This window comes from Trachinotus anak, unplaced genomic scaffold, assembly GCF_046630095.1.
Source record: "Trachinotus anak isolate AG129_WGS33_773 ecotype Australia unplaced genomic scaffold, CSIRO_AGI_Tana_v1 ptg000016l, whole genome shotgun sequence".
Taxonomy (NCBI): domain Eukaryota; kingdom Metazoa; phylum Chordata; class Actinopteri; order Carangiformes; family Carangidae; genus Trachinotus; species Trachinotus anak.
In genome coordinates, this window is record NW_027273867.1 from 6,621,920 (window position 1) to 6,634,058 (window position 12,139).

A 12,139-nucleotide genomic window follows, 5' to 3' on the forward strand; every position below is an offset into this window, starting at 1 on the left:
ATCGCAGCACTTAATCCTCACAGCGGTCTGTCGTGAAATCTCGTCTGAATCTGCCACATGATTAAAACTACACTTGCATAAGCTACTGTGTGTTTGCTGTAGCATGTCCATCTTAAACACAGAAAAATGTTTTCATGTAAAAACCCCCTTTGAAAATCTGCAAATCAAAAAATTATTTAGCTAAAATTCTTAAGCCGATCCTTGTTAGCCTTTGATATTCCCAGGAGCTATAATCTCGGCTCTTATTATTGCAGATGTCGATTTAAACTGTAGCTGGGCGTGGCAGAGGAAAAAGCTTTCTGAAAGGATAGTCCCATGTCCCCCCTCCCCAACAAAGCTGCTGCAAAGGAGATAATGAAGCAGCTTACTATGTTTCCTCCAGTGTGGGGATGGTGGGGGCAGCACATCAGAGAGGATGGGGGGAAACAGCGGAGGAGAGGGAGAGGCATTTCTAGGGTAATGGGATGCAGCCGCTCGCTGTTGGGAATGAAGATGTTGCCATGGTCATGCAAAACAAAGACAAATCTACTGTATGTTTCTGTGGAGTAAAGGCTGGAAACAGGCTCTTGCACCCCCCACCCCTCACACACACACACACACAAACACACACAGTCTACAGGCTCTTGTTTTCTTCTCCCAGACCTGTCAGGCGGAATAGAGTCACATCTGCTCCCATATCTCCTTCAAGTCAGGGGGACACAGTTGGCAAAGCTACCAGCTGCTGGCCAGAATGTATGTGTGTGTGTAGTGTGTACGTGGCAGGAATGCGTGCGCACACTCCGTGTCTGCGTGCGCCTGCGAGCGTTGATGGCTAGTAGTTAACCAGCACTTGTCACCGGGGACATCATTAAGCTTCGCTCGGCAGAAACAGGGATAAAGATGGAGGGAGGAGGAGAGAAGGAAATTAGAACGACATCCACTGCTGTCTAATTCCAAAAAAGGAGCTCCTACTCTCCGCTTGTTTGGTTGCTTGTGTGTATGTTTGTGTGTGTGCGTGTGTGCGTGCGTGTGTGCAAGTGTATCTAGTTTAGTTTTCCTCCCTTGCTCTGTTCTGCTCTCACGCCCACACTTACCACCACTCCCCCCCACCCAATTTACTAGTGCTTCAGCAACAGATTGCGAGCTCCCAACTATGTTCTACCACTGTCATCTTTTACTCTTCCCCTTCCTCATCTGCATTTTCTACAGCAGAGCAGCTCAGGCTGTGATAAAGAGAAGCGAAACTTTAGTTATTTATTTTTATATATAAGGAAGTATGATATAATCTGTCTTTAAAAAGATCATACATCCGTTTCTGGACATATCTGTGGAAAAGATTGACGCCTGTAAACGGATGTTTCCCTGTGCCAGCTGTGACTGACACTGAGAGCTGTCAACTTCCGTGGTGTGCTACTGACTGGAGACTGTCACAGCTCTTGTGTAACCTGCAACAGCTGATGCAAGGTGCGCTTTTCTTTTTTTAACCATTGTGGCTGTTATGTGCTGTTAAGGTCGTATTTCACTCAGAAGCTAAAGTTAATGCTGATTCCCAATGGATGCTACTTTTTGTCCTCTTATATCAACACCCGCTGAGTCATTGACAGCTCCTGCAGACTCAGTGTGGCAGGGGATCTGCATTATACAAGGGAGTTCAGGGGGGGGGGGTCTAGCTAGCGTTAGCTGTCTCTTTTTCATGGCTCCAGTTATGGTGATGGCAAATGACCAGACTGTCAACACCGACAGTAAAAAGTAGTCCTGTAACCTCAGCTCTCCCTGTGAGCTGAGTCATGACACTGAGTAACAGTCAGAGTCACAGAGGAACATTCATGGAGCTGAAATCACAGATGGGACCAAGCATCAGCTAACAACATCTGCCCCACAGCTAGTTAACCGTCTGTGTTGCTGTTGGAGCTGAAATGATATTATGAACAATTTTTTTGCTGCCTCAAACAGACATTGACCTAAAATTAAAAGCTCACCACCCTTGGAAAACATGAATGTAGGGAGCACAGCCACTGCAGGAAAGCAGAAACTTATATATCGTCTTTGTACGCAATTATAATTTTGACCAAATGAGTGAAAATAGATACTGAGCACAGCTGTGCTAATGAATTTTAATTTCAGTTTGACTTTAAAATGTCCCCCTGTTGTTTTTCTCCTCAGAGCAAAGAGCATGACAGTTGACCAGAGGAAGGTTGCAGGCAAAAAAACACGTTGTATTTGGCTTTGGCAAAAATTCCCAGACACATTTAAAAGTCGTGTGATGAGCCATTAAAACCGCGCTTTGGGACAGATGGAAAATACCAGCCCGCTTTAATGGGAAAAGATGCTTTTATACGGTGGGACAAAGCTCTTCTGCTTCACTGCACCACAACTTCTACAGCGGTGACCTGCCCCGCAGCCCTGCACTGCGAGAAAAGAAAAGGAGCGTACATGAGCAAAAAGAGAAGGGTTTAAAGAAGAGATGAAAACTGCTAAAAGAAAGAAGCAGTTTGTCCTCTCTGTAGTTTTTAACAAAGCGTGCTCAGCTCTATAAAACTCCTCTTCCCCTCCCTCCACACGCTCCCTCGTCTTTGGGTTGGGAGTATTCAGACTTGGGGACCGTAGCAGGCTTCAGTGCCCGTGTTTCATCCCTCGTATATGAGAGGGAAAAAGGCTTTGTATTATAGCGGCACAGCTCAGATGAATATTACTTAAGCCCACGCACACAGACAATGCATGACCATAAATAAATAATACCCATCTCACCATGCTCCACAGCATCGAGAAGTGCAGGAGAAAGGCACTGAGCAGCCGGGGCAGAGGAGATGCAACCGTAATAAAAAGGAAAGGGATAGAGGGAGGGGGAGAGAGGGGAGAGAGCGAGGGAGGGAGGGGGAAGGTTGGCAGCTTCTGGCGAAGACTGAGAGACATAGCATCACATTAAAGGCCAAGGCCAAAGACTCCTCAGACCGTTAATGAGATTCTGTCTCTATCTTCCTCTCCCTCTCTCTCTGTCCTTCTGGCTCACACATGCTCCCCTCTCACTCAACACTCCTCCTGCTTTAGATTTTATTTTCTCCCTGTTTTGCAGCATATTTTCTCCGACCGCACTCTCCTGAGCCCGATAAAGCCTGCGTTCCTCCACTGCTGAAACACAACAGTAATTTTGTTAACTTTGTTATTATAACTGGGGCTTGTTTTGGGTGAACACACTAATTAAATGTTTGATAAATTGTTTACTTTTAAGTTTAATGCTCTGCTCGGCCTTGTGTTTGCGTGGGTTCACACAGTATAGGCTACCAGGAGATGGCCAGTCATGAATATCATATGTTTAAATCCTGTGAAAGGATGGAGAGGTAATGTCACGCTAACATCCTGGAAATACATTAAATAGAGAAATGTATCAAATATAGCTTGTGAGCTTTAGCTAATAATTCACCCCCCCCCCACCCCATAGTATTCGTTTACTTTAGCCTTTTTGCTAGCTAGTTGGATGCTAATCCCAAAACGAAGGCGATTGTACATGAAGCAGTTAAAAAAAAAGACTTCATGTTAGTAGACAAATTACTTTAAGTTAAAGCTATAATTCATATTTTTACAATAACAACATTAAATGACTAAGTGGAAACAATTACACAAAGTAAAAGGGGGGGTCGATGTAATGAACCTACAGAGATCTATTCGAAATCTGCTGCTGCCCTTGGTTTTACTAAGCTTTATAGCGGGTTTGGTTCATTCTCACCACTCTCATATTGTAGTTTTTGATAGCAGCTGTTTGCAAAGAAAAAGATCTAAAATACTCTCTGTACACCATCTGTTCAGCACCAGACAGACACAGCTAGCCGGTGAACATAGTGGAGCATTTAGCGTCTAAAGAGATGACAAACACCAAAAACAGCTAAAAGGAAGTAAATATTGGACTTGGCCAGGTGGACAAAAACATGACCTATCAACCAAGCAACAGCTCTGAGTTTTGAAACCACTCATCAGAAACCTCTTGGTGACGTCACGGAGGGTACGTCCATCTTTATTTACAGTCTACTTTTATACAGGGGTTTTAAAACCATAGACAAAATGTGCTGCGGGTTGATGCTGCGATCATAACCCGTGAACCTTTGCTCATCAGTTTATTTACAGTTAGGCCCAGAAATATTTGGACAGTGACACAAGTTTTGTTATTTTAGCTGTTTACGAAAACATATTCAGGATACAATTATATAATCAATATGGGCTTAAAGTGCAGACTTTCAGCTGTAATTTGAGAGTATTCACATCCAAATTGGAGCAAGGGTTTAGGAATTACAGCTCTTTAATATGTAGCCGCCTCTTTTTCAAGGGACCAAAAGTAATTGGACAATTGACTCAGAAGGCTGCAAAAAAAAATAACAAGGCTGCATGGGCTCTTCCCTCGTTAACCCCTTCACAACATCCACTCAAGTGAAGAACACTCTCCAGGAAGTAGGTGTATCAGTATCTAAGTCTACCATAAAGAGAAGACTTCATGAGAGTAAATACAAAGGATTCACCACAAGGTGCAGACCATTAATCAGCCTCAAAAATAGAAAGGCCAGAATTGACTTTGCCAAAAAACACCTGAAGAAGCCAGCTCAGTTCTGGAACAGCATTCTTTGGACACATGACACTAAGATCAACCTGTACCACAATGATGGGAAGAAGAAAGTTTGGAGAAGAATTGGAACAGCTCATGATCCAAAGCACACCACATCTTCTGTAAAACATGGTGGAGGCAGTGTGATGGCAGGGGCATGCATGGCTTCCAGTGGCACTGGGTCACTTGTGTTTATCGATGATGTGACAAAAGACAGAAGCAGCCGGATGAATTCTGAAGTGTATAGGGATATACTTTCTGCTCAGATTCAGCCAAATGCAGCAAAGTTGATTGGACGGCGCTTCACAGTACAGATGGACAATGATGATGATTTGGTGATGTCCATGGGTTCCAGACTTCAGGCAGGCCTTTCTCTGCAAAGGATTCTCAACAAAATATTGAAAAGTAACCTTTTACTTAGGGTTATGTTTATTTGTCCAATTACTTTTGAGCCCCTGAAATGAGGAGCGTTTGTATAAAAATAGCTACAATTCCTACATGTGTAATCATATGTTTTTGTTCAACCCCTTGAATTAAACCTTAAAGTCTGCACTTCAATTCCGTTGTAGTTGTTTCATTTCGAATCCAATGTGGTGGCCTGCAGAGCCCAAATCATGAAGATTGTGTCACTGTCCAAATATTTCTGGGCCTAACTGTATCTTTCCACCCTCTTTGTATTACATCTACATGTCTTGCAAATAATCAAAATGCAGGCAAGTACCACAGGTATGTGGGGAATATTTAAACACTTCCTTACTTAGTTTTCTCATTTCCTGAAATACATTTTAAATGAGTATGACAGTGGTGGATAATGAACCTGGCACAGAGCAACATATTAAAACCAAATGGTTATACCTAGAGGGAAAGTTGAGAAAATGTGTTTAGCTTAAGGTGATGTAATTACTGGAAAAAGGCATAGTTTACAATCTCTTTTACTGTATGATTAAATGAATAGCTTTAGTCAAACAGTGATGAATAATTTGCTCATTTTACACAGAAAATAAAACATAAATATCACATTGACATTTATACAACATTTATTTTTGATATGTTTTTCTCTTCATTTATTTCCTCCTCTCTTGTTGTCCTTTTGCGCTTGGCCTTTAAATCGCAGCCTCAAAGGATCCCAGGTGTCTCTATGAAAACTGTGGTCACAGTTCACCAATCAACTCAGCAGAGAGACGAGCAGAGATGACCTCTCAATACCTCCAGTGCCTGTGTGGGTGGGTAAAGAGCGATTTTCAGTTGCTGCAGTCTATGGCTGGATGAAGCAGCATCTTGATTACAACTGTGGTTCTTCCAACAGAATAAAACACTGTGCAAACACACGCACTACAACCAAAAGCATACAGACAGTTTTGATCATTGACACTTACTTGATGTGTCCTATATTACATTGATTAAAGGAAAACGGAGAGATAGAGTGAAGTAACCTGAGGAGTTTAAGACGCTGGCATTGAAAAGATGGCTGCTGTATCACAATGAATTTCATGCACAAGCGCACTAACTAGACGTGCAACCGAATCAATAAGTTGTGTAGGTTGGACTTACGGCTCTTAAAACCTGTATTGATCAGTACACCTTTTGGCTTGTATAATTCACAATCCATTTTCTGTCAGACCCCAAGGTCTGTGCAGTGAATAAGGTTCAGATGGTAAACTATCAAGTTTACTGGTGGAAATTCAGTAAGTTTTGAAAACTGATCAGATTCTTTCTTTTTTCTAGGGCAGCATCAGTGGAAAAAAAAAGAAGTGTTAAATATTGTAACAAAGAAAATGAAGTTGAGAAAATAAATCGTTCATGCTGGTCTCAGAGAAGGTTATTCTGATATTACCAACAACTAGGACTCCTGCTTATTTTTCTACTCTTAAGCACAGCAGTTCCCAACCTTTTCCAACTCACGGCCCACTTGAAAATCTCAAAATGTTGCCCACATCTGATCCCATAACACTATGAGGGCCAAATAAAGTATTCTTAGAGCACTTTTTGTTTTAATGGTAATGATGGAACATTCAGGACTGAACTGGAAGCAGCCAGAACCGCAGTCATGTTGTTTTCAGGTTGTCCATCTATCCGGCCCATTATTGTGGGCACAATATCTCAGGAACAACTTCATTTCCCCAAATGTCCACCTAGACTCAACTGATTAGATTTGGGTGGTCAAAGGTCACAAAGGTGTCCTCACAAAACACAGATTTGGCCCTGTGAACTGAGCTGAAAGCGGGGGAAACTCAATGTTTCTTTTTTGTTTGAAGGGGAGAGATCGCTTGTCGATTCACCATTTGTCTCTTGGCTTTCTGTCCTTTTAATTCTTCCTGTTGCTAACCAGCTATCCATTTTGATACAGTTATTGCCATGGATGTAATCTTTTACTGCACATTAGGACTGAGATGGCACACAAGTATACAATGAGGTCCAGCCAGCAGCAACATAAAAACTCCAATCACGACAGGCCTTAATATGAGAAGAAACTTTTTTTTTTCACCAAAATTGTACTGTTTGTCCGCCCACCTGCAATATCTCCACAGCCCACAGGTTGGAAATCACTGAAAAGTTAAAGAAAAATATAAAAATTAATGTAGTTTATATAGTAGCCTCCTTATTACATGACTTGTCAAAATGAAACGAAATGTGAGGTGAAAAATGTATAACAGCTACTTATGGTCATACACTGATAACATGGTATTTGTATCGTATGTCTCCCTGCTAATGGCGTACATATTATTACAGTTGATCTCAAACTTCAAATAAAAACATTAAAAGTGTCTTTTAGATCCTGTTCTGGGAAAGAATGATGGCACCGTGTATTTTCACACGCTGCTGTTGCCTGTGTTAACACGGTCTACATTATACTTTGAACATACTGTACAGTATATCATGTGAGTACTGATTTACAGTAGGCTTGGAAAAGTCCAGTTTCTGTGTTATCTTCCAACAGCATGAAGAAGAACATGTATGAGCAAATTCATGAGACATTCCAGTGAACTTTTTTCCACCTACTGCTTCACCCTGAGATGCTGTCAATATTTGGAAATATCATTAGCTCAAAATAATAGTTGCTAGTTCTGTAAACACCAACATCTAACTGAAGTCACCTCTAACACCCTACCATTCCTAACTATAAATTACTATGAACTTTCACTGCACTTCCTCACCTGATCCTCTTGCACTTATTGAATAGATGTACTTCGTACTTACACCAAGGTCTCCAACTGCATTGGAGCTTTAGTGAGTCCCTCACTTGTAAGTCGCTTTGGATAAAACTGTCTGTCTCTGAGTAAATGAGTAGTTAAACCGTTTATAAAATTTATATTAGAGACAAAATTCCAGATGCTGGGGGTCGGGCTGGTGGGCCCCCTGTGTGCCCCTCCATTGTTCTGGTGTGACCTCTCCCCACACAATCATAGATCATAGTATAATAGTAATGATTATCAAAATGGTTAATAACATGATTATATTTTATACTGTCTGCTGTGTGTGCATGTATGCACATAATTACACATAAATATATTTGCAAATGTATTTTTATTATTATTATTATTATTATATACCACAGATTTTTACTAAAACATCTCACCATGCAAACACACTAACCACAACATACTCCACCAAACCCAGTTTTCACCCCGTTATGTCAACCGTCTATTATGATTTATGCTTTTTAAGTTTTCTCAGTCACCATGTCTTCCATGTCACTCTTTATTTTGTTATTTCACCAATTAAAAAGTCAGTCTGAGGAAGTTATTGTTTTATTCAGAAATTCTTAACTTTTTTCAAAGATGTTTTTACATTATCTAACAATTATAACAGTATTGCTGTTATTGAGCTGTTAATATGAAATCCAATTACCTGTGCCCACACAGCGCTGAGTGTAAATGTGTGCACTATACAGAGGCAATTACCATGTGTGGTCTCATGCTGAGCACACACCACACGTCAGTCAAGCAGAACAAAGGCCCTGGTTGGTTTGACGTGTTGTATTGTGGCTGCAAAGGAGGAGCTGTGAGTGGTGTGTTTGTCTTTGATAGCCCAGTATGTGACCAGCGCTGCCTGACAGGGACTGTTTAATTCAACTCCTACTACCATCACGGTCAACAGCGCCAGGACGCAGCCTTTCAGCACCATTACACACACTAATGGAACTGCATGTAATATATCCTCCCTACGCAAACCTTACTCTCTCGCCACCACACGCCGTCTCCGGCACAGAATTATCTCTCCACCTCCCCTCCCTCCCTCTCTTTCACCTGCCTCGCTGAGTCTGCTGCCCTACCTCCACATGTCTCCCTGTCTCCTGGCCGATCTCTCTCTCTCTCTCTCTCTCGGAGAAAAACGCCCACCTACTGTAGATCCACTTGAGTGCTGAGTGGGAGAGAAATACAGACTCCGACCCAACTTGTTTCCATTCCTCCTGCAGTCTTTACCCGGTGCTTATCATTTCCACGTTCAACATCAGACATTAGAGGGCTGACAAAGTGCCCGAGGTAAAACCATACGGGCGGGTTTGGAAGTTGATCTTAAGATGCACTTTAGCTCCTTTGCGGCCTCGCAAGCTATAAGCACCGCTGTGAAATCATATACTCTGGTCATAACTTATTACAGTATCGTGTTGGAGATTTAATTGTAAATTGATAAAATCATTGTTTCTGCCCATTGATCTACACTGTCTAACCTGCACTGACAAAGTGAAAACGTGTTTTTACACATTCTTACAAATTAAAAAAACTCAAAACTCAAAAACTGAAATCTCTAATTTACAAAAGTATTCCGACGCTTAATTCAGGACTTTGTATAAGCCCCTTTTGCAGCAATTATAGCTGCGAGTCTCCTTTGGTGATTCTCTAGAAGCTTTTCTGCCTGGCATCCTTCCTGGCACATCCTCTCGAGCTTGGTCATGTTGGATGGGAAGCGTCTGTGAGCTGCCATCTTCACGTCTCTCCACAGATGTTCAGTGGGGTTTAAGTCAGGGCTTTGGCTGGGCCACTCGAGGACGGTCAGACACTCCAGTGTTTTCTTGGCTGTGTGCTTCTGGTTATTGTCTTGCTGAAAGGTGACCCGTCGGCCCGGACTCAGGTTGTGTGCACTCAGGTTTTCTTCAAGGACTTCTCTGTATTTGACTGCTTCATCCTTCCCTCAGCTCTGACCAGCCTGCCTGACCCCTGCTGCTGTGATATTAAATAATAATCATGTTTTAACATTTAAATTTTTTGGCCATAGTCAAATAGAATCAAAGATAGCTCAATATATAAGCTATTATATATACAGTATATATAGTCATGGAGTTTTCAATCAGCTTTCAGTGATCTTTGTCTGGATTTAGCTTAGTTGTCATGGAAACAGTTTAGCTCTCATCACATGACCTAAGTATGGAACCTTACAATGACAGAATGATGCAGCTATGAAACTAAAACTACAAATGCCGCCTCGTGGTTGTATGTCTCCGCCACTCAAACACTAGTTTGAGATGTTTATCCATGTTTATCCAGTTATTAACCTTTTGTGTGAAATGTTGTCATAATATCCGTGTGAAATCTTGAGTTACGGCTAAAATGTGTTTTGTGAGGTTGCGCTGATCTTGACCTTTGACCACCAAACTCTAATCAGTCCATTCTTGGGTCCAAGTGAACATTTATGCTAAATTTGAAGGGATTCCCCTGAGGAGTTCTTGAGATAATGCTTTCACAGGGCCAAAATTGTGTTTTGTGAGGTCACAGTGACCTTTGATCTTTGACCACCAAAATCTAATCAGTTCATCCTTGAGTCCTAATGAATGTTTGTGCCAAATTTGAAGACGTTCCTTCAAGGTGTTACTGAGATATCGTGTTCACAAGAATGGGACAGATGGATGGACAAACTGAAAAAACTGAAAAAAAAACTCCGGACCAGACTTGTAGCAAACTGTAGCCTTCCTCTCAACTGGAGAAGCATTTTCATTACCCACTCTTTGTACCTGTTGGCCTGAAGCACCATCCAGGTATGCTGACAAACACTGGCGATCGCCCTGACACGAGATTATTTTGTCAAACAACAAATGTACACAAGGAAATTGCTCTAGAGTGTTTTGAGCCGTGAGAGCGGAAGCAGCCTGCTGAAGAGGACAGAACCTGGATTTAGCTTTCCCAGACAAATTTGTGAGATCAAAGATGTTCACTTCAAAGTTGCGGTGGTGCTGACTGTCGTTCCTGCTTCCTGCTACATGTCAGCAAGTCACTAACACACAATGTGACACAATCTTGAGCCATTGCAGGTGCACAGGTTTTTAAAGGCCTGCTTGATTTCAAATCTTTAGCTGCCATGTAGTGGGAGAGTGCTGCTGACAAGCGCTGATTGTCGTGATAAACTGTCATCAATGAGAGCTGTAGGAGAAATAAAGACGAGGTAGCGGCTGCATTGGAAATGATCATTTTGAATGGTATTACATATTCAAACAAAAAAAGACATACACACGCTTCTTGGATTTCACAGATTAACTCGGCCTCTGCAGAAAACCAAATCCATAATCCTTGCGTCTCCAGTGTATAACAGTGTTTCATTCCTCAAAAGTCTGCACGGCTGTTTTTGTTATTTCTGAAAAATTTGAGTACAGGCAACAATTACGGCAAACTGCTGTTCCACGTCAAGCTCCATCTGGCCCAGTGAAGTCACATGAAACTCTGTCACCTCTTACATTTGTTTTCTCGAGACGGCAGACCATCGTATGAACCGGATCTGAATGAGAAAATCTCATTATTTATTATATGAGGCTCATCGGTTAGTGCAGACACTAAATTAGTAAATCTGAAGTGCTCGTTACATACATGTAACTTTCAAATCATTCAACTTTCTCGTACGATACCGTACAGAAGTAAAGGTAATAAAATGCACACTTTTTAATGACTTCGTACATTGTAGCTGGGTATATGTATGTACATGCACACTGCACGTATGTAGGAGTCAGAGTTTGTTTGCACCCTGGGGATAAGGTGCTATAATGGAGTATTGATGTGGCAGAGGGGTGGGTGAGAAGAGGGCGATAATTAGATTTTGTTCTCACTCTCTCTGCACTGCTCAGATACACAGCGTTTCTAATGAGAGAGCGGCTCGCGCCAATAATTACCTCTGTATTTCCAAAAAGCATTCTCAGCACAGCAAACGGCAAAACAGCGGCAACCTGACCTTGGAGAAACCCAGCATTAGGCGGTCACATAATTAGGTGTCATTAGATGATCAAATGTGGCAGGGTGTGCAGATTGTAAGTGGTTGCTTAATAAACCCAGTAAACAGTCGCCACCATTCATTGCATTTGCGGTTGCTGTGGCGTGCAAGAGGACTACAACAGTGAAGCATGACTTCATGTTTTTCCTGGAAGCATCTTCAGGGTGTGAGTGTTGGGTCAGGTACCGCTCCTTCCTCCCTGCTCCTCTCACTGGGTGCTAATGAAATATTCCCCACTGGGTGGGAAGTCAAGTGACCAGACAGCATGGGAGGCATAGGTAATGTCAAACACACACTAACACACACATGCAGTATACGCTCATTCATACCAAAATGCACTCAGGAGTCAGAGCAGGTTACACATAATCATAGCAA

At 42.0% G+C, this 12,139-nt stretch overlaps 1 long non-coding RNA gene across 1 annotated transcript; it reads right to left on the reverse strand.

Moving 5' to 3' along the window:
• Nucleotides 1-4,521: 4,521 nt before the first annotated feature.
• On the reverse strand, nt 4,522-10,152 carry LOC139634266 (uncharacterized). Its single transcript, XR_011693935.1, has 3 exons — nt 8,844-10,152; nt 7,082-7,116; nt 4,522-5,785 (listed from the first exon to the last, which is right to left on the reverse strand). It is a non-coding gene; the product is annotated as an uncharacterized lncRNA (long non-coding RNA).
• Between the last annotated feature and the right edge of the window lie 1,987 nt (nt 10,153-12,139).